The sequence below is a fragment of the Anser anser genome, assembly GCF_964211835.1.
Source record: "Anser anser genome assembly, chromosome: Z".
In the NCBI taxonomy this organism is placed as follows: domain Eukaryota; kingdom Metazoa; phylum Chordata; class Aves; order Anseriformes; family Anatidae; genus Anser; species Anser anser.
The window spans coordinates 70,750,187-70,773,850 of NC_139723.1; the positions used below are offsets into that span (position 1 = coordinate 70,750,187).

At 36.2% G+C, this 23,664-nt stretch overlaps 1 long non-coding RNA gene across 1 annotated transcript; it reads right to left on the minus strand.

The window, feature by feature from the left end:
• Positions 1–6,544: 6,544 nt before the first annotated feature.
• Positions 6,545–12,503, minus strand: LOC310890091. The gene is made up of 3 exons (XR_014577016.1): positions 12,376–12,503; positions 9,906–10,117; positions 6,545–8,092 (listed from the first exon to the last, which is right to left on the minus strand). It is a non-coding gene; the product is annotated as an uncharacterized lncRNA (long non-coding RNA).
• Between the last annotated feature and the right edge of the window lie 11,161 nt (positions 12,504–23,664).

The window sequence follows — 23,664 nt, forward strand, 5'->3', positions numbered from 1 at the left end:
TACTTCAGTTTCTGAGTTATAACCTTGATTTCTCTGTGTTTAGAGAAAAATCAGGTTATGGCTACATGGGGAAAAAGTTACAAAAGTATTCTTATTATATCAAATTGTCTCCAGGTCAGCACTTAATGTAATTTACCTTGGGGAAGAAGTAGAGTTCGTCTAACCTAATTTTCTATTTGGGAAGTGCAGTAAAACAGCCCTGCTGGAACTGGTACATTAAAAAGCAGAAGAAAATAGTGGAGCAGCAATGAAAGTGCGTGAAAAAAAATAGAATTCTTCAACTCAGACAGTACAAGAAATTTTACTGTACTTGTTGTTGGCATTGCTGGGTCTTAGGAGGAATTCAGCATGATCAAATAAAAATAATGGCAGAGGTAGTTGTTGCATTTTATCCACTTTGCAAGTCTTGATATTAATAAAAACAAAGCATTTTTGGCTCATTTTCTAAAATATGTACTAAGCTCCAAGCTTCACTTAGGAGAAATGCATTGTTTCTTAAAGAAAATGCAGTTATATTCTCAGATTTTTCTGAGTAACGTTTCTTTACAGAAATTTGGTTCAGACCGTAACTTCAAGTCTGTCAACATAAAACATAGCATTTTGCATCATATGAATGTAAGTTGGTGACCAAATTATGTCTTCTCATGGCAATCTAGGAGATAAAATCAGTTTGCGGGCACACAGAAAAAAAAAATATTTGTATGTGCAAATCAGAAAATATTCTGCTATATCTTGGAACTGTTTACAGTTCACAAACTGTTGTTCACAAACTTTTGTTTACAAAAGTTTAATTACTTTTGTAAATCTCTAAACAGCAAAATTATTGACTTTAAGTTTTGTACGTTTTAGTTATGAAAGCAGGCTTGAATTAAAGAAAGGTAAAATATTCATAGCAGATTGCGTCTTCTGTTCTTGTATAATATTTTTTTTTCTTACAGAGAAAACTTTACTGGCAATGAATAGTAATAACCTATTCGTGTATGTATTTAATGTGACTGTGCAACTGTCATTTTTGATGAAAAATGTCCTCAGTGTAAAAGAATTTTTCTTGAAGATTTTTTTTTCTTTTTAAATGACTTCCTTTTTCCCCACTTTCCCTTTTTAACATCCTGTGTTCTCTTCTCAATTCCTGTTAACTCAGACTTCCCTGAGTGTTGGTATCGTTCTGACTCAGGTCTAGACACATGTAAACTGGATTGTTTCTCTTACTTTTAGACTATCCATTCTGAATAAACAACTCTAACTTCATTTAAACTAAATGAAACTGTTAGTCATTGATTGTGCTGTGATGGTGAAAGTGTAGTCAAAAAAGGTAAGCCAAATCAAGATCTTAATCCTGCTGATGTTGCCTTATTTCTTTGGACGTCTTTTACAAAATTAACACTGCAAATTGGACTTCACAGTTGTATCTTAAGGATTGCTTTCACAGTCAAATTCCACTAAGATGCCAGGATGTAATAGTGAAGTTACATAACAAAAATAAATATTAATAAATATAGCAATAACAACAGACTTACTCTGCAGCTTAGAACAGTAGGGTTAGAGATATGTGTTCTATTGTAAATCTATTTACATCTATTATAAATGTTCTATTAAATATTTTTAAATCTAAAGTAAGCTTAATTGTACTATATAGAGTTACAATACATATACTCAGGTAGATAATGATAGGACAAGGAAGAAATGTTTTAAACTAAAAGAGGGGAGATTTAGATTAGATGTTAGGAGGAAACTCTTCAGTCAGAGGGTGGTGAGGTGCTGGAACAGGTTGCCCAGAGCAGTTGTGGAAGCCTGATCCCTGGAGGTGTTCAAGACCAGGCTGGATAAGGCCCTGAGCAACCTGATCTAGAGGAAGGTGTCCCTACCCATGGCAGGGGGTTGTAACTAGATGGTCTTTAAGGTCCCTTCTAGCCAAAGCCATTCTATGATATAGAAGTTAAAATACATCTGAGTTGTACAAAAAGCATAATGAGAGTCTAGATCAGTGTCCCCATGTTCAGTGCTCCCTGCATGCTGGTCATAGCCTCGCCACATGTTTAGGAAACTTCTTTAGCCATTTTAATTTGATGTAAATAGCAAATATAACTCCAGTGATATCATAAATATATGGTAATAAAATGTGAGAAATAAGACTCATAACTGAGCCCATTCTGATAATATTTGAGAGCTATCTTTTTATATTGTTCAAGAACAGATTTACCTAGTGGTGTTACAATCCAGAAAAGGGGAAGGAAAAAAAAAAAAAAAAAAGCATACGCTTCTCTTTAAGCACATCTAAAAACACATTGGCTCTCATGGTTTACTCAAGCATAAAAACAAGCCCTTGTGTAAATGCCTTGTTGTAGTCAAGATCTTAGTGATGATTTATAAGGACTCTTAACAAGATTAAAAATATTCTTACTGATGCATTTCACTCAGCCTGATAGAGCATACATAATTGTATAGTTTGTCTTATTCTTTTAATAGTTTCTTTAGTGGCTTATTTGGATAGATTCCCTCTCTACCTACCATCAAAATTCTGTATTTGGAGCAGTTATTTTTATACAAAGCAGTAAATATTTTAGTGCCCTTGCATAACATCCATCTGAATGAGTTATTTCTAATCAGGTTTAAAATGTAAAAGCATTTGGGGCTGAATTTTTGAAAAGTCTCTGAAGGCTGGATGTATGTGTCATGTGCAATGCAACTGAGCTCCAGTCTGTAACAGGGCTTCTTATGAGCCTGTGAAATGCTAATTTTAAAGATAAAAACACAAGTATGGCTATACCAATTCAGAATGCAGGTCCATGTAGTCTAATACTCTCCAAAATTCGATGAACAGACCTGGAGCGGCCTTTGGAGGAGACTAAATGGATCTCCATCACTTGGATGTTTTTCTACACTGCTTTGGCTTGTGCTAGTCGTTAGTGGTGCCCTAGTCTATTTGTCTGCTGGAGCTAAACATTGCTGGCTATTTCTCTCTTTTTCATTCATTCCTAGTCCTGGCTATGGGCTCTTTCAGAGGTAGACAGAATCAAGTCCTTACTGGTGCTGAATTTTTCATGTTCCTCACAACAAAAATCTCCAGTGCTGGAAATCCTTTGGTACTTGCTCCTTTTACCTTTGCTAAGAGTCAGAGACCAGGAATATGATTTTGTGTGCAACTTCTCAAAGAATGGATTCTGTTGATACTGGAAATACATTTTACATAATTGAGAACAAACTTTTATTTTCATATTTCTGATTTTCATCGTCAGACTCACTTTTGAAAATTACTTTCAAAATTTGTTTATTTTGTTGATGGTTTTTTGGAGCACTTTTAGGCACTCTTGTGTTGTTGAATATTATACTCAACTTGGATCAATACTTCGAAGTATGGGTGACAGAGCCCATATATAGATTCATAAACAGCTGAGTAAAGCACTAATGAAGTTGTTAGGAAGCAATAAAAAGTAGATATCATCACTATTAAAAATACTGTTGTAGAGGCTGAACACTCAGTAAGCCCTACCAAAATCAGTGGATAACACTGCAGACAAAACTTTTCTGAATATCTGAACATTTATTATGATATCAGTATGAACTTTGGAAATCTTGGCTTAGAAAGGAAATACAGAGTTTACTGACTCAGTGATGAAACCTCCTTCAGCCTTTTCTCTTTGGAATCACAGCTTTTTAGGGCTATACATCTCCCTTTCATGTGGCAACACAACTTGTTTTAACACATATAGAAAATTCACTGGCATAATCATAGAAATATAGAATGACTTAGGTTGGAAGGGACCTTAAAGATCATCCAGTTCCAGCCCTCACTGCCATGGGCAGGGATGCCTCCCACTAGATCAGGTTGCCCAGAGCCTCATCCAGCCTGGTCTTGAACACCTCCAGGGATGGAGCATCCACAGTTTCTCTGGGCAACCTGCTCCAGTGTCTAACCACCCTCTGACTGAAGAATTTCCTCCTAACCTCTAATATAAATCTCCTCCCTTTTATTTTTAAACCATTCCCTCTTGTCCTATTATTTACTCAGTCCTATCTGACTGAGAAAAAAGTTGATCTCCATTTTTTTACAATCCCCCTTTAAGTACTGAAAGGCTGCAGTAAGGTCTCCCCGAAGACTTCTTTTCTTCAGGCTGAACAACCCCATCTCTCTCAGCCTGTCTTCATAGGAGAGGTGCTTCAGCCCCCTGATCATCCTCAAGGCTCTTCTCTGGATCTGCTTTAACAAGTCTATGTCCCTCTGCTGGGGGTCCCAGACCTGGATGCAGTACTCCAAGTGGGGTCTTACAATGGTTATTCTTCCTGATAAAGGACTTCTAAGTCTGGACATCATGTGTATGCCTGACTGGTGTCTCTGACAAAATTTGTGGGTTTTAATCCATTACCATTCTAAGCAGAGGTTTATTGCCTGTTCCAATTGCATATAATATATATACATATATAATAATACAGTTATATTAAAAATTATTGTCTTTTTATTTTTTATTTTTTTTCAAATGACACTTCAGTACCTGTATATCCAAGCGTGTCTTGCAGTGCCACCTGTTCTGGTGTTAGCCAAGATTGTCACCTTCTCAGGACAGTACACGGAGAAGAGGAGAGAGCTGGCAAGAGGGTCAGGGTATGCTTGTTTTTTGTTCTGAGTCTTTCTCCAGTGCCATGGTCAATCAGATTGATAGCATGTCATTTCAATCTGTCAGCATCCCCTGAGCATGACTCAGTCAGCCATAAGGAAATACCTTGTCTGTTGGCAGAGGATGTCCTTTCACAACACCCAGTCGCTCAGTCATGCAGCCTAAATGGGGCAGCAGACAGCACCTTCACACCAGTGTGTGTTAACTGAGCTCTCTATCAATGTGTCTTGACCTCATAAGAAGACACAGCAAAAAGGCCAGGATGAAGAGCAGAGAAAGGCTAACCTTGCCTTGTCTGCTAAAAATGGAAGCTCCCTTTACTCCACTCAGTCAGAAACAAACATACTTTATATGTGTGTGTGTGTGCCTGTGTGTGTGTATATATATATTTAAATAAATAAGTCCACAAAAAATTTTCTTTTTGCAGTATGGGAATGTAACCACTAGATGACACCAAGAGATAATTCCTATAGATCTGATTTCTTTTATTCTTTATTCAAAGAACATTCTGCCTGTACAAAAGGTGATATTCTTCCTGAGATTGTAATTAAGATTACAGAGGTATACAAATTAAGTGATCTGGCAAGTATTAATAGTTACTTTACTTTAATATTAACAATTACTGCCCTAGAGTGCAAAGAGCTTGAAATTTAGAATCATTTGGACCGTGGATCTCAAATATTACCTCTACTTCCCTGCTGTGTGTACCTTTAATTTGTTATTACAGGAGCATCATCTGTATTGCCATAGCCCTGAGCCTACCAGTACTCCTACAGCAAACTTTGCAGTTGTGGTGGCTTACAGCTGATCTCTGCAAATCCACGCAAGGTGAACGCTTGGTATTGTCAAACCTCATTGCAGGATCCTTTATTTATTCCAGTTTTGCTCTTCTCTGTTACTTTCATTTTTCTTTCAAAATGAGCTAAAGCTACAGGTTTTGATAATAAGAAATAAGAAATGTTTCTCCTCACTGAAAGAAATGTCACTATTAATACTTCTTACTGTAAATTTCTGAGATTTAGGTTTTGGTAATGGAAAAGGGGAAGGAAGTTTGAGATTATCCTGCTATGGCATTTTAATAATTGACAGTTACACTTCATTTTTAACATCATTTTTTTATATATATAAATATCCAAGGTTGGCATGTCTGCATGGATGTTACATTAACGTAAAGTGGCCCACATTTCTAAGTGCTTGGTAGAAATTTTGTTTCATGTGTCTGTGTATAAATTCATAAAAGCAACATAGTTTGACTAATGTCACTTATTAATGTCAATTACAGATGCAGAGCCTGCTTGATGATACAGAGAGTTATCTTGGTCATAGAAAAAAATATGCAAGTCATAGGGCAACAACTCTCTTCAAATCTTTTTTGGTAATTCTTTCTACTTCTTCCCCTATATTTTCCACTGTAACTAAGTAATAAACATTCACCAAAAGCAATCATTCATAAACATTCATTATTTTACCATAGCAACAACAACAAAAGTGAAGTAAAGTAGGTTCTTCTCATACGAGCAAGTTTTAGGTATGCCTATATGCTTCATACACCTCAACATTATTACTGAAGAAATTTAACTAAGTATGGTTGTCCTTAAACTTTTGCAGTACTTTATGTCTACTGTGTTCTTTATGGTAGTGATAATTAACAGGAAGACAGTACTTATGAGGATCTTGCTGTAGAACTCTGCATATAACAACAGAGAATAAAACATAAAAACACATTGAGCATATTTGTAGCAAAACCAGTAATTTGGATTTTCAAGTGCATTTGCTATCAGGCAACAAATTAAAATCTACTGATGTGATCTCTCATTCACAGCCTGCCTGACCAGCATGACACAATTGTTGTCATCCCTGCTCCATGGCTGGGTCTGAGTTGCGAGCTGGATGAACTCCTGCCTGGAATCACTGTAGCCCCAAGAGCTGGGTGTCTCTCCCAATATCACCTACTGCCTGGTCCAGGAGACACTTGCTGCTTAGGTGCATGGCTCTATAGAAAACCTGGTGCTGACAATGCGATGGCTGTAGTTGCTGGTGGGAGGTGGACAGCATGCCCAGATGATTTCTTTGGAGGAGTCACCAGCCCAGGGCTAAAGCAAGGGTGTGGGGATATAGTAAATAAGCGAGTATATGAAAAGGAGAGAAAGAACACCAAGTCATCTCACAAGGAAATTATAAGGCTTATAAACAGGGGTCATATGGCACTTGAATAAACTGGAAGAAGTAAAGTCCTCTTCCTCTGCATGACCTCTTCCTGTAAGACATGGAGGTTACTTTGTGACTATGATTTTGGAGAACACATGAAGCACAGCATCATCTTTGATGTCTCACTTAAGAAAGTGTAACTTTCTTTCCTGTTTTTCAATGATTTTTATTTTTTTTTAAAGTGTGGCTTGTAAAATATCTTAAGATTCTTCAGAATAAAATTGAGAATGTATATGAGATATCATTTCTATATGATCACTATAGTTATGCTTGCAGGGATTCTACACCGACTGATTCGTGTGTACTTGGACAGAAAAAAAATCACGGAGGTCAGTTTTAATACAGGTAGAGTAAAATTATATGCGTTTGATGGTTGATTTTGTATTTACTTGAGTAAATCAGGTTCCATTTTTACATGGAACAATGACAACTGTCAGTGAAAGAAACAAATATTCTTCTTGACTCAGAGTTGTTAAAAATCTAACCGTTTTTGCCCCCAACAGTTTTACAGGCAGTTCAAATTGCCTCATAAAAATGACGGTTTTCCTCACACACAAAATGCATTGTGTTGAAGCACTGAAAGCAAAGTTTCTACTAGGTAAAATGTATATCTAATTGGAACACTGTTCCTTCACAATTTTTTATTATAAAAAATTTGTGAGTAGTAATCAAGTAAGATCCACTTTTTATTTTTTTTTTCAGACTAAACTACATAAATTATTTGTCTTTAAAGCTTTAAAGTTTTTTGTTTTGTTTTGTTTTTTACTTCTATAATATTGTTAAATGTGAAAACAGCCTGAGCAAATATTAAACAATTTTATTTAATTTTCAGATGTCTCATTTTGGTAGAACAGTATACAAATAAAGACTGTTACTTTAGGGGAGATTTAGACATAAGCACCAGCGTTAATGGATTTCTTATGGTATACTCTTGCTTATATTCAGGAGGCATACATAGGCTGTGACATTTTCTAATGCCTTGCCATAGACATAGGAGAGACGCATAGATAAAACTTTTCGCAGTTCATTCTATTTATTTTTTTTTTGCATTCTAGTTATGGTAACTCACCAGAATAAAAAGCATTTTTAGAAGCTGGTGTGTTAGTTGAGACATTGGGGTAGGATTAATATGTCCTATACAGCTGAGAGATTTTTCAATTTTTATTATTTTTATTATTATTTTAATTCCCTTAAAATGCCTTGGTGTGCTGGAGAGCTGTTCAATCCTGTCAGTTCTGCTGTCCATAGGGTTGGCTTCTTTCTTTCCATGTCTAAGAAAAAAACTACAATTATGAACACGCATTTGCTCATACAAAGTATGTAGCTCCAAAACTAACACTTGACACTCACTCCAACCACACATATTTAACAAGAGTCAAATCCTTAAAATTGTGTCATATCCATTTTTGTATTCATCTTACTGTTAGTAGGACTAGTTGTAGCATTAATGGTCTCAGGGATTATTATTAACAATAATTATTATCACAATAGCTGTTGGTAGTCTAAGAATGCAAGATCATGGGGAGAAATTTTATCTTTTTTATGAGCTAACTAATATGGTTGTGAAAAATCAACAAGAACACACAAGATTTTCTTAGACCTGAAACAGAAACAACAAACTTCAAAGTCAACCCAAGTTTACCTTGACCATGTTTTGTACCAGTACCTACATCCAGGCATAAGGAGGTCCATTGTGCAAAGCACTGAACAAACTGGAAACATGAGACAGCACCATCTCTGGTGAGTTCAGAAGCCAAACATGGAGCAGAGGAAGAGCAGGAGGGCAAGCAGGCACACACACAGGTGAAATATAACAGCTCCATAACAGAGCCAGAGTGGAACTCATACCTCCTCAAACATTTGAAACTCGGACGGCAGTTCCTCCCCTGTAACCCTCAACACAATAGACTTGCATGTATGGAGGTCAAGGTGGACCCTACATATGTCATTATATTATATACTGTTCTGCATATTCCAAATACATCTGTGACTCGAAATTACTCCCCTGCAAAGTCATGGAAACAAAGCAAGCCCTATGCAAAATAAAGAACCGATGGGATGAAGCCCTTAATCTGGAACCCCTCATTTTTACTTTCTTTGTAAGCACGTATCATAGTTCTGAAAGATACTCCGCCAACATTTTTACTTGTTGATTATTTATAGATCATTTAAAATGAGCAATTTGCTGGACTTGATATATCAGAAAGTAGGTTAAAAAATAATGTAATCATCTAATTTCCTTTTTCCCCATCTTCTGATAGAAATATTTCTTTATTTTTTTTCTCCATTTACAGGTGCAGAATTAAAGAACGTGTTCACTCACTATATTATTGATGCACTTAAGTGGAGTGTTCCAAAGCATATAATTACTGTGTAGGCTTATGGCCCTGAAGTAGATTGGGATAGTGGTGCTGCATATCCATGATTTGAAGGACATACAGTGATGATTATAGAGGCAGTACTCTACATCCATTCCAGCCTTTTTGTGTTTAGCTGGTTGCCATGGCAAATAATTGGATAGAATTTAAGCCACTTTCTTCCAAGTGGGAAATTCATAATTTTACCCTTCACCTAATTTTGAACATACTTTTAAAGAATCTTAAAGTTTCTGCAGGAATGGTATACAGTCTTGGTGGGGAAAAAAAAAAAAAAAAAGATTTCTACAGAAGGAAAAAAAACTTCATTTGGAGTTTTTTTGTTTGTTTGTTGTTTTTAATTCTAAAGAATCAGATTTTTAAACAAATGATAGAGCAAAATGTAAACCTAAGGAAAGTTCAGAAATACTTGACTCCAGAGATAGGATATCTGAAACTGAGTGATCAAATCTAGTTTGCTCTAGCAGCTGATATCAATTAGAAACAGAGATTTAAATTTACCCAGTCCAATTTTCCAAATTTATGTAGCCCAACTCTTTTTTAAGCTTTGAAAACACATATTAGATTTTGTTACAGTTCATGGTAATCATATATCACTTCCTGTTTTTTGTTTGTTTGTTTGTTCCTGGAGACATGGATAAAATTTTGAAAAGAGACTGTATGATTTAAGTATATATTTCACAACAGTTCCCCGTATATGTAGTCCTACCTCACTTAGGGTTTTATTATGTTGTAGACTGAGCTTCTCAACTGTAAAACCTCAGCAAGCATTGCAGAACACATGGCAATCAAGGAAATTCAAAGTTCCTCTACTCCATTTAAAACAAATGGTGATCCCTGAAGGAAGACGGAATACAAGAAATAGGTCTCTTCCTGGTAAATTACTTCTGCGACCAGCAGGAGCTGTCGTTGTCTTCTTGCCTTTAAAAAAAAAAAAAAAAAAGGAAAAAAAAAAAGCAGGGTTTTGACAGGGCAAAGGTGTGTCCATGTCACTGTAACACAGAGAGGAAGAATATGGAAGAAATGGATTCATTCCATTTTCCTTAAGCATTTAATTTGTGCCTACTTTTAAAGAAGTAGCACTCCTAAAAGAAGTGGGATATAAGGAGGAAGATTTCTTAGATTCACTTAGAGAGTGTCATATCTGCCTACATTTTTGATGCTTAAAATAGATGGACAGGATAGCTCCATAACCCTTCAGAAAGACACCCACATCTTCATGGGTTAGATAGGGAACTTCAGCTCTTCTTTGCTTCACTGTATGCTTAAACTTCATGCACAAGCGTTTTCCTTAGTGAGCATTGAGTGAGTTGGGCTGTGATTGTGCTTGTGATGTGTGAGCCAGGACAGCATGTCTGACCTTTTGGTCTTATTAAATTGTATCACCTTTCATAATAATAACTTTTTGACTTGTCTTCATAAAAATTAGAAAATTGATTTCATGCTTTTGATTTGTACTGGTACATTTCATACTTCCTAACAAACTACATGGTTTTGTAACTGCTTCAACAGCAGTATTAAATCCAAGAGTAAACTTTGAAACAGACACTGTCTGGTCAGTTTAGGAATTAAGTCAATTGAACCATTTAGGCCAGTTCTGATCCATTAGACTTTTTCTTACTCTATCTTTTCACAGTTTACATGCTGCACAGTCACTGTTTTAATGTTTTAAACTCATTCCCAGCTTTTTTTTTTTTTTTTGGCTCACCAATACTGAGTCATAAAATCACAGAATATCCTGAGCTGGAACGACCCACAAGGATCATTAAGTCCCACTCTGGCTGCACACAGGACCACCCAAAAATCAGACCAAGTGTCTGAGAGCGTCATCCAAACACTCCGACAGGCTTGGGACCATAAGCACTTATTTCCCTGGGGAGCCTGTCCCAGTGCCCGAGCACCCTCTGGGTGCAGAACTTTTCCCTAACACCCAGCCTGACCCTCCCCTGTCCCAGCTCCATGCCGTTCCGTCGGGTTCTGTCGCTGTCCCCAGAGAGCAGAGCTCAGCACCTGCCCCTCCGCTCCCCTCATGAGGGAGCTGCAGGCCGCCATGATGCCTCCCCTCAGCCTGCTCTGCTCTGGGCTGAACAAGCCAAGGGCCTTCAGCTGCTCCTAAAATAGCTTCCCCCCTAGACCCTTCATGATTTGAACACCTACATCAGGTTAGAAAAAGAGATAGTTCTATATCAATAACTATTCCAAACATGTTTTCAAACCTTTTTTCCTTCTCTCTTTTTATTTCAGACTTTTGCAATATAAATATATATATATATTTCTGATGGGCTTTATCCTCTATTGAAAGACTCAACATTAAATCACTGAGTTATTGTTACTAGTGTTTTACTATTTACAAGTAGTAAAGATCAAGCATAATTTGGAACTCAGTAATCTGGACACAATACGTATTTTAGTAATAAATTATATATCTTTCAATTATGACCTGCCTAAAATATAAGATAAGGAGTTAGTTCTCCAGCTGACTTGTGAAGTAGTCAGCTCTGAAACATCTTCTATAAGTCTCAGGTATTTAGTAGAGTCAACTCACAATTTTCCATTCTTTTACCTAGCCTAGAGTACATAGCAACAAATCTTTTGCACTTTGTCTTTGATCGGGCCACTTCATTGTTTTTATATTTGGTATATGGAGAAACCAAAAGAGGAAAAAGGGATTTTCTTTTGGCCTCTGAGTAAAACAATTCAAGAACATCTTTTTTACTGTGTTTAGAATTAGAAAATACATCACTGCCTTTCTAGAACTGTATTACAATTCCAGTGGTGCAGAGACCATTAGCAGCCTCTTTTTGTTGAGCAAGAGAACTACATCTTGTAATGAGATGTTGTGTCATCTTCAACCATGTATTGAAACAGTTGGAAAATAAATTAAAGTTAACCGTAGTTTTATTACTCAGAGACAATGGTAGCGGATGGATATTACCTTAGGTGAACAAGGTCACTGATACTCTTCCTGAACAAATGTGGAAACAACAGAAAGTGCATTATTCTAGTATAACTGACTAACTAAATAATCTTCAAGGAGTCAGTATGTGCAAGGACAAACATTCTTTATATCAGATTTTAGATACTGTAAAAGAAGGAAGACTAATATATTGAAAACTGAAAGCATAAACAGGATAAGAGAAAAAAAAAAGAAAATATAAATACCGTTACTAGTAACATACCAGGCTCTTCTGTGAATGAGAAGAAACAAGTCATGGGATGGATAAGACAACTAAACCAGCAGTGCCTCATCGTATTATGCATCTATCTCTTTCTCTTGAATGGGTTAGGAAAGGTCATTTAATTTCTTACCTCTTGAGCCAGCTTCTGCATTGAGCACTGCCACAGATTAAGACAAAGTGGTAAAAGAGGGCAGCTGTGTTGGTACCACAGAAAAACAATCTAAATGTTCCCACTATTTTCAGTTCAGGCATAACAAGGAAATAGTTGCAATTAGCAATGTTCAGAACAAGGGAAAAATCTGGCAGAACAGGAACAAGGGGCTCACCTTGGCAAATAGGTGTATGTAGATGAAAGAGAAATTGGAAAAAATAAAATAAAAGAGCTACTGATACATGGTATATATGTAAATTCTACCTTAGGGACAGCTTCAGAATTAAATGGTAAACTGGATGTAGACAGGAAGAGGAATTGCTGAGGGAGTCACTGAGCTTCCCCTGTCAAAGAGTACCAAAAAAAATGATGACATCTGGTCAAACTGACATCTTAGGTCAGCAAAGTGTTTTATTCCATATGCCCCAGCAAACAATGCCTTCACTGATTGGAAACAGCTCTCATTCCTCCCCACCCACACCCACTTCAGTACTGGCCAAATAGCTTGCTGCAGCTCCTTGGATTCCTTCCCATTTTAGGGCCAGATAGACCTCACCTACATCATCAGCTGTTTATAAAAGAACTGGTGTGATATTCCAGTCCTTTAGTACCCAAATCAGTTACTGATTACCTGAATTTCCAGGTATCTTGTTTTTAAGTTGTGTTCACCAGGATTGTTGTGTCAGAGCTTGTGAGAGTGGGAAATACTGACCACAGTATCTGCTTTGCAGTGAAGAGAAAAGTTAGGTACATGTACCATGTCTTTGGCATGAACACAGCTGCCCTCTTTTGCCACTTTGTCTAAATCTGTGGCAGTGCTCAATGCAGAAGCTGACTCATGAGGTAAGAAATTAAATGACTATTCCCATCCTGCTCAAGAGAAAGAGAGAAATGCATAATATGATGAGGAACCGGTGGTTTAGTTGACTTACCCAACTTTAATGTGGATTTAAAGTTTCAACCTTACAAGTTTGAAATTACCAGTTTGACATCATTTACTGTCCCTATTTTAATCAGGATTTCTTCAAAGTAGATGGATTACTTAATTAACAGTTGCATTATAAATTAGTCCCCCAGGATCACAGACAACCATTACAAACTCTTCCTTTTCTTCAGAAGTAATTATGAACATGTGTGAGCTGTAAGTTCTCAGTAGTCTCAGTAGTACTTAGTATCTAGTACTGGTTTACCATTAGATTTGCTGATTTTATTTATTTATTTATAATAAAATCTTGCTTCAAAATAAGAGGATACATACCTTTACACAGTAAAATGAGGTTTTATGACGTTTAGTTGATTTAAAAATCTTACTGTTATGTTGAGCCATAGTTGGGTGGTCAGGGACCCTAGGACAAAATCCTAGGTAGGCACCACACAGCAAAGCCAGTATCTCAGGGCTCAGCATAGAACAGTGGGAAATGGCTTTTCTTGGACTGGGCTCTGTGGCAAGAAAAAGATACAATCTAAGAGTCACAAATGAAGTTACCAGCTTTGCTGAAACATGAGCTGGAAGTCCTTGTGCAATTTATAAATCTGAATTAATCCAAGGAGCATGTTTTGCTTCAGAAATGTTTTGTTTCTGTGGCTTTGGATTTTACTTTCTCACAAATTCACGTAGATTGAGAACTCTGCTATTTAGCCTCTGCAAATGTAAGGGAGATATTTTTATTAGTCTCTAAGAAGTGCTCACAGAGATAGTCCCTGAGAAATATTGTCTCCTGAGCTTCCTCCTGGGTAGTATAATGTCCATCATCCCTTGCTTCAGCCTCTGTTCATAGGCAAAATATCTACAGCAAATTTGTGCTTGCTGCCTGCCAGTAAATACTGAGAAATCATTGCTAAAAGGGATTACATTGGTATTGAGCCAGTTATTTATACTATCTTCTTGGCATGAAGTAGGCTGAGAGAAGTGAATATATATTTTTTAAATTACAAATTACAAATTTGCAAAGTACTTAAGGATCCTTTAAATTATTCCGTAATGTACTAGAAGATATGCAAATGAACTTACTGCAGTCTGATGCTAAATAAAACACTACATATGTACATGAATGAAGTGACATAATTTTCAATATAGAAAATCTATTTAATTTCAGTTCAGATAAATATTATTAATTCACAGATTCCAAAAGACAAATAATTAGGCCAATTTCATAAAATTAAAGAAGATATTCCTTTGTTCTTGTTATTGTTTTGCTGGGGAAGTTTTCCTCCTTAGCAAATCATTAAACATTTATTTTAAAGTGCTGATACCTGTGCTAATTAGCCAGCAATAGTGAATCATGAATAGGGAAATTAGTGACGAAAACCAACCTCAAAATAGCTATGAATTCTTTGCTGGATTCCTTTTTTTATTAACTTTAAACTACAGGATTTTTTGGCTTCTTTGAGATAAATGCAAAGAAGCAGGATCATGAATTTTGTACACAGTTTCTACACATTGTTGTAGTCATGCTTTATTGTGATGATTCACAGGGTTCAAGTTAATTACTTTGAAGACACCATTATTTATGGAATTCCTAACCAGTTAAGTTCAAATCTAGAAATGATTAAGAAATGGCAAGGTTGTTGAAGTTTGCAATCTGATGACATAGCAAGAAAACAAGAGTGTTTTCACTATAATAGAGTTCCCAATGAAACATGTATGTATCAACTAGCATACACAGTTAACATCTAGCTTAAGTATACTGGACCGGGAATCTTCAATACAAGTGAGGGAAGATTTTTTTGGCCATGCTCCATTTCTTATACCAAGATGGTACAAATAGAATAGAAAGCACTTGTCATACAGTGGAGGGGATTGTTCCTTCACGTGGAAAATGCCTAGATGTGCATATAGTCAGAACAGCTTCACTGCTCCTTCTCTGCATCCCATCTACCCATTCCTATAACTGCACTCAAAGGTGGCCCATGAGGAGAAATACAGGGAAAGGGTACATTGCACTTTGATTATATCGATCTTCTTAGTGCAAGTTCAACTGCAGGCTGCTCTAAACAGCACATTCTGGTGGCTGTGGGCTGGAAGAATGGGGAGCTGGAGTTATTTCCTGGATGTGTTCCCTGGTACACTGTGCTCAGGTACTAAAATATAGAGGTATACCCCATTGCAGGCTGTTATCTCTGTTTTCTTTCTTTTGGATGATAATAATGTAACAAGCCTTTCAGGAATTCTAGCTGCCATCTGCCCATTTCTTCTATTATTGGATTAGATAAACTATGTCATGTACTCTTGCCAGGGGACAGCATGTGATGACAATCCTGAAGCAATCTTTGGGGCAGGACATGCTGCCCTGCCTGTCTAGGCTGGAATGTGCTGCATGAAATCAGGGAGCAGATTAAGAGACCAAAAAGCAATGTCATAAGCAACAGGTCATAAATACATTTTCACAACCACCTTCATTTCTCCACCTTGCTGCTGATACCCCAGCTATACTTGAAATTCCATTCAGTATCCAGAGGTGCTGTCCTATCAGTGATCTCAAATGAGAAGGCAGTAATGCTTTTCACCCAGAAGCTTTTAACCAGAGACTTTACTACCATTTTATTCATTAAAAACAGATCTCATTTGTTCGGGGTGTAGAATTTGGTAATATGACCAGCATCAGTATTAATCTGCATTCCAGTAATATGCAGCATGTTCTTACTGCCTGTGTAATTTCTTCTTTTAGATCCTAAATGTAGATATGGCAGAGCTCTCTGCCAGGTTAATTTTCTTTCAGTTGGGCTCTCTTTCTGTGCATGAATTGCAGTAAAAGTTACCCTTGGCATGGTGGGTGTGATAGCTCTCTGTGCATGGCTGCCCTTGCCCGTTATAGGGTGCAGGACTCATCCCTTCCCTAAGGAGGCAGATGCTTACTCTGTCTGCACTGCTAAGGCCTGGAAACACTCCTTTCATGAAATCCAATCTTGATCCAGCTGGCGGCTTCTTTTCAACAATAAAGGTTAGTGTGGGCCCCTTGCTAGCTTGAGGAGCATGCCCTGCTCCTTCAGGCTCCATATGTTTGGCCTTTAATCCTCCTCAGATGTCTCCGTCTGTTCCTTGCCTTGTCCCATCGTGAGCAAGTGCAGAATGAGGTTATTGTTCATGGCCGTTTGACACCACTGTCACTATCACAGCGATAAATGTTGGAGAATGGAGCCCAACACAGTTATTATAACCTGAATACAGGCCTCTGATTTGTGAAGAAAAAAAAATAAAATAAAAATTTTTGTTTTGTTTTTTTTTGTTTTATATCAAATATCAGAGGTGCAAGACATAGTGAGGTAAGCTCAAAAGGGGAGTCTGAAGCTTTCCTCATGCCATGAAGTAATGACATGTTGTACATCCTTAGGCATATCTTCCATAATCGAAGCTGAGAATTTGATACTTACATTACCTCACCTTACGCTGCTTTTCTTTAACACAGCACTTTGGATGAAGCTGGAAGACCCAGTACTGAGTACACAGACATCATTTCAAAAGCATTTTGCTTGCAGAAATCTGGGTACAATGAGGCCTTAGTTGAGCTGAGGGTGGAAAAAGAGTACATATACAAATAGGAAGATAATCACAGAGCTTGCTTTAGCTTTAGTGGGTTGTAGGCTGATTTTCTTCTCACCTGGCAGAGAAAATATATTGACCAAATACATTGACAACTTCTGGAGGCACTGTGAGATGGTAAAATCAGTTTTGTTTCATCCCTTTCACAGGTGCACCCAGCCCACTGTGTTGGGTATGTTTTGATTTTATTTATTTATTTCTTTTTAAGACCTCTGTAGTGGAATTATGGTTATGAGTTTCTCTTTGCTATGAATAATACAGATGTAGTGGTTTCATTACATGTTGCTTCATGCATATCACCTTAACTTCAGTTAGCAATGTGCAGAAATCAGTGTGAATGAACATTAACAGGAACAGGGAGCAATATAACTTGGCCTAAAAATCCTTCTTTTTGTTAAGCACCAATGTTCTGTAGGTGCTGTTTAATACATGTCTAATTGGTTAGGATTTACCTAAAATATTTTTAATCAGTTCTTACAAATACGACCAAGTCCAGACCTTAAAATAAAGAATAAATGCAGACCACTAGAGAAAATAAAAAATGTTGTAGAAATATCATGCGCACAATAGGGTTTATCTAATTTCTTGTCTATAACAGTAGAACTTTTAAAGGTACTCCAGTCCTTGTTTTATAATCTTGTCTGAAAAGGTCTCATTTTGTGTTATGTTATTTCATTTAGCACTGCAGTCATCTAAGTAACACTTTAATTTTACACCATTTAAAACACTGTGGAATTTTATATTTTAATATATGAACCCACTGCATTTAAATGCTTGAATGGTTCTCTCCATCTGAAAAGAGGAAAGAATACGTGCACCTTAGATTTTTCTATTGGCTTTACTGCAATAAATGTGAGAATAGTACTGATTGGTATGTATAAATCCTTTAAGTGAATATAGGGCCTGGTGTGCAGTTACAGTGTCATTTATACAAGCCTCAAGTACAGTAGGAGTATGAGGTTGAAAATGTACACCCTGGAGCGTATTACTGCTTTTATAAAAATCATACTTCTTTCAATGACTTGGGTAACGGACTCCAACCTGGGCAGATGTTGTTGCACAATTACACATCTAAGAATCCTCATTAACCAAGCAGGGTTGTCTCTGCTTGGCATGTTGGACATCTCAGGCAATTAATCCTATCAGGAAAAGCTCTCCTTGGGCAGCCCATAGGATCTGCAAAAGTGTATTATCAAAATTATTCTAAAATATGACCAGGAGAAGAAAAACACAAAAAATGAAATCAACCCTAGCATGAGGAGTGTATTTACATTTGTCCACTCTGCTCCTTCTTTCTATGCAGTTCATTGCCTTGATAATAAGAGATGGTCTCAATGAAAGCACCACAGTGCTAAGTAGCAGCTGACAAATTAGCCACTAATAGTCTCTTCAAACCTTGTAAACTAAGGGCAGAAAAGCTTTGATTCAAAGAAGTCATAAAGGCATTACTTTTTATTTCATTATATGTCTGCATTTGATATTTCTTTCCCAAGCACAAGCTGAAATAATATTTTCTCATCATTTGCATTCCTGCACCAAAGGATTTTATGTTCCAACTGGTGATGGAAAAAAATAATAAAAAGTATGGTTAAAGCAGGTGCTGTTTGTAGTGTTTATATAAACACATTAGCACTCTTTTGACACAGCATGACCTGAACAAGTAGTACATCCTACTAGTAGCAGGGAAACAATAACTGAGCATGCCAGAGCCGAGTTCATTCAGACATTGCAAAATTAACACCAGATTATGAATACGCTTGCCACTGGTAATTAATCGTGAAAATTGCTGGAGGACTTCACCTACTGTGAGGGATATTGGCAGAAGTATTTACTGCTAATAGGCCTTGTTTAAGCTTTTTTTTTTTTTTTTTTTCCTTCCACCCCCCTTAAAGATAAAACTTACAATAGACTGCACAGGAACTGGTAGATTATTACATATTCTTTTGGCCTGATTTCTTATTAGCATTTCTGAGTATCCCCAATGTTTTCCCCTCTATTATTAGAAATGAGTATTGTGTGTTCACAATCAGACCATTAAACTGTCCCTTACAGAGGAGGATAATTTAACAATCTGGATACTACTTTTCTATATTCCACAGTGATCTAACATTATCCCATATTTTGCAGCAGTAATTTGGAGACATCATAAGGAGAGTTTTGTGTATTTCAAATAATATACAAGCTTTTATAACCTTAGGTAGTGGTTACATGATCTACAAAATCTTTGATGTGCCTATCATTTTAACCAATTTTCCTTATATATGCCTTTTATTATGTGCTTTTAAAGTGTAAAAAAAATGGCCAAGATGTTTTCAATCTACTATGTTTTTAAATACAGTAAAAATATATGAATGTGAATATATTAGCTACTTAAAAATAAAAGCAGAAAAAAACTTGTGGTAGGTCACATGGTATCCTCTACATTTTCCTGGAATAGATTATGCAATATAGTATGATTTTGGTTTCTCCTTAAAAAAAAAAAAAAAAAAAAAAAGAAGAAAGAAAAAATAAAAGATTTCAGTATGACTGTTTTTTCACAGGTATGTTATTGATTATAAACAAAGGCCAGCTTCTTAAAGAAATTAAGGGAAGACCTGCTATTGATTTTAAGGAAAGTAGGATTATACCCCATATCTGTTAAAATTTTATTATTGTATAATATGGGCATTAGGAGGGCATTTATTGTTGATTTTATTGTGAACATTAAAGATTCTTGGCCCATATTTGCCAATATTTCATTAAGTCCCTATATAACTTATTTTTCAGGCAATTTGGTCAATAATTCCAACCACTTGACTTTTATAAGACATTTTAAATTGATCTGTTTCCAAAAATGTTTAACTATTTCTTTTGAGAACTTGTTCATGGTTCTCCCATTGATTTTAATTTGAATGAAACTGTATTCCTTAAATATTTACTTTTTTTTTTTTTTTTGTACCCCTGGCAACATCTTATGTTTCTGTATAAAAGATGGGCATTTTTAAATTTTTTTGTCCTTTCAAAACCACATAGAATCTAGACTCCATCTCTATTTATTTATTCATGTGTGTTTGTGTGTCTTATATACTCACATTTCATATTTCCCTTTTTCTGAGGAAAACAGAGTACTGCCAGCCTAAACAATCACAGCCATATTTTCTCCTGTGGATTTGGTGTATGTTTTATAACCCATATGTAAGCCAATGGAGACAATGGGTGCACCATTGAATTCAACCATTCAATTTAAGGATGCTGTTACATAACTAATATTTGAAAATCTACTATCTTTGTCAAATTTTTAGACTTCGTGTCTTTGATACTGTCAAATAAATGGAAGGACTCCCATTAGCACTACTTTTATATTTTGTTCATCTGAACAGAAGGGTTTTTGTCTAGGTGGCATAATTTAGTGTGAAAGATCACAGAGTCAAAAGTGGTCTACATTGCTCTAAACAGCTACGCTTTATAGTGAAGATGCCTTGCAAATATTTGTTCATGATAGCACACTGTGTAACCTTCCCTCTCTTTCCCTCAAATTCTCTGAAGCTTTTTTTCTTTAGCTGATCCTCAGGCAACAAAAAACAACAGCTAACAATTAGTAGCTGTCACACTGTTCTGACGCAGAACAATAAAACATTGCAGAGGTTAAACTGTCTCTGGTTTATGTTAAGAATAATGATTCTGGTCATTTATTTGCCTCTAACCCAGAAGTTTTATACAATTTATATATATATATAAATTAAATATATATATATATATATTTAGTTGTAGTACCAAAGCATGTTATGGTTCACTTGTGAAAAGAATACAAGCCACCACTCAATAAATTACTTTTGTTTTGAGTGAGATTGCAATTGTAGTGTTAGGTATCCAAAAGCTGGCTTCAAAAAAAGAAAAGATCTTCAAATATGCTCTCATTTCCCAGTTATCACAGCTGTCCCGTATTAACATTTTGTTGCTCTGAGTAAGGAAATGTTGAAGACCCTACAAACTGTCTATGTAGAAGCAGTCATAAGCTAAATTATTCAGGGTGTCCTTTGTATCTTTCCAATTTTATTATCCTTTTAATGTAGCATTTATTTGTTGTTTTAATGAGTGCTTGCAGTATACATTCTATATAATTTAAAGCATAATGTATTTTTTTTTAAAAAGAGACCTCATGTTGCAAAGGACATCTGAGGTTAGGTATCCTTATTCACAATGAATAATAATTTATCCATTACTTTGGGTTCTACATAGCATGAAAAAACGTCTGAATCTGCTGTTAATATAAAAGTATAAACATTTATTGAGTAAATAGATGTTATTAACTATTTATATTCCTATAATAATTCCTAATACCTTCCTTTCTCAAGCATCTTAGAGCCTTTATAAAGAGGCATCCCCAATAACTATATTTTGGTTTCCACCTCTAAAAATGTCTCTATTTATATCACAAAGAAGCTCTGATTTTTGTCGATAGAATAATGTCATAATTTAATTCGGTAAGTGATAATCTTAATTTTCCCAGCCACACTATTTAACTTGAACATAGCTCACTTATAATTTGTCTGTGTTTTGTAGAAATTAGGTATGAAAAAGAAAAATCGTAATAAAATACAATTTATTTATGTAATCAGAATATCATGTCTAAAATATGATATTATCTGAGTATAAGTAAACTGCTTGCATTAATCACGTTAGATCAGGATCTCAGGGCCCTTCCAGCAACACTTTATGCCAGGCATTTTGCTAACACATTGCACAAAGACACATTCCACCCCTGAATATGCAGCTGGGTTTTAATGAACAAGCCATTTGGCACTTTCTCACAGACATTTTTTTTCATGCTTACTCCTCATAACATTTGGCCACAGTGTTGGCTATTATGATCTAATCTATTTAAAACCCAAACAACAAACAGGTAAAAGTGATACAAAAATGATTGATTTATCATCTAAGTACTTACTGTACGTGATAGACTTAAGAAATCTGAAGGATCTATTATGAACCATCTTGACAAAAATCCATTTAAGTGTGCCTTTCTACAGGTGTGTACAATGGACTGTGTAATTACAGCATATGGGGTAAATAGTATATGTTTTTAAGATTAGTATGCATGCCAAAACACATGTTTACCTTAAAGACTGCAACAGCTTTGAGGCAGTTATTTTAGTCCATCAGGTAAATAGCACACACTTCCTAAATGCTGCACAAATATATGTTATTATGCGCTATGTGTATTATTATATAATAGACTGCAGTGGCTTAGAAAGAGATAAACTATTCTCTTGTGTCAATACTTCTAAAAATTCATAACATCATTTTTTCACTTCCCTATGTTGAGAATGAAATGTTAAAAAGAAAAACAAAGAAATGAACAAAGGCATCTCTGAAGCAATAATACAACCCCACACCCCCTATACTACCCAACCCATTATCAAGGGTTTAATTTTCAACTTTTACCATTTCAGAGAATTTTCAGCTGGGACATGCTCAGTATAGTAAGAAAGGCAGAAAGATCTATAATTTTGCATACTGCTGATATCCTCTTTTTTTTTTTTTTTTTTTTATTGTGGTAAGAGAAAAGAACTTGCTTGTCCTTGACATGTTTATTCTTTCTGAGAACATTTGTTTGCTGTTTGTGTTGGAAATATCAGAGTTACTGTGCTGAGTATGGGCTGTGCAGAACAGAAATAGCATTTGAAGATGGATACATGAAATGCACTAGGACAAACTGGAAAGACTTCAGTAAAGAGGAAAAAAAATACAAACAATTAACAAAAACAATTTAAAGATTTAAAAGAAATATCTTACGAGGAGAGATAAGAAGAGAACAAGACAAAATTAAAAAGCTGCTTCTGAAGGCATGGGGGTGTTCGTTAGGGTGTAATGGACCAAGAGAATGGAGGTCAAAGATCCTTTTCCGCTTCACATCTATCTTCTGGCTTGCAAATAGCCAAAGTACTGTCAGAGTCCATGTTCAAATCAAATCCATGGGAGTGATGGTACAAAGCCATGTATACTAGTACCAGGAGAGAAAAAGAAAGAAAGAGGCAAAACCAAGTCTGAAAATCTAAAACACAGTGATCCAATCTTGACAGTTAAGGACGAAAAACAGTTTGTGACCCTTCACAGTTCCTTGTAGATTGGATTCCTTCTCTTTCCCCCTGTGAAAGACATCACTTTCCTCTTATATTCCTGCCCCATGCTGCCACTCTTGTGCCCACACCACAAAGCAGCCAGCCTACCCCTTTGTCCTCCACCCAGCAGCAGGAGCCACAACACCTACCCATGCACCATCATCCTCCAGTGCTGCAGGGGCTGTGAGCAGGAAAAGGAGTCTTGCTATAGTCCTGTTGGGTGTTGCGGGAGTCTGATCCTGCTGTCATTGATTTGGGGTTTCCTTCTTCCCTTTGAAGTAACTACCCCAGAACCTTCTTGTGTATCCCTTAATTCACCCAAGCATTTGGTTGAGTGAAATAGCACAAACAGTTCAGTATTGGTCTGCATGGAAAGGTCATGAAGTTTAAGCTATGTTCAATACCTTGATAAGTAAGCTCAATTACTCATAACAAAAGAGTTCATTTTAAAGGTCACGTAACTGCTCACATTGTACTTCACGACACGTTGTACTGAA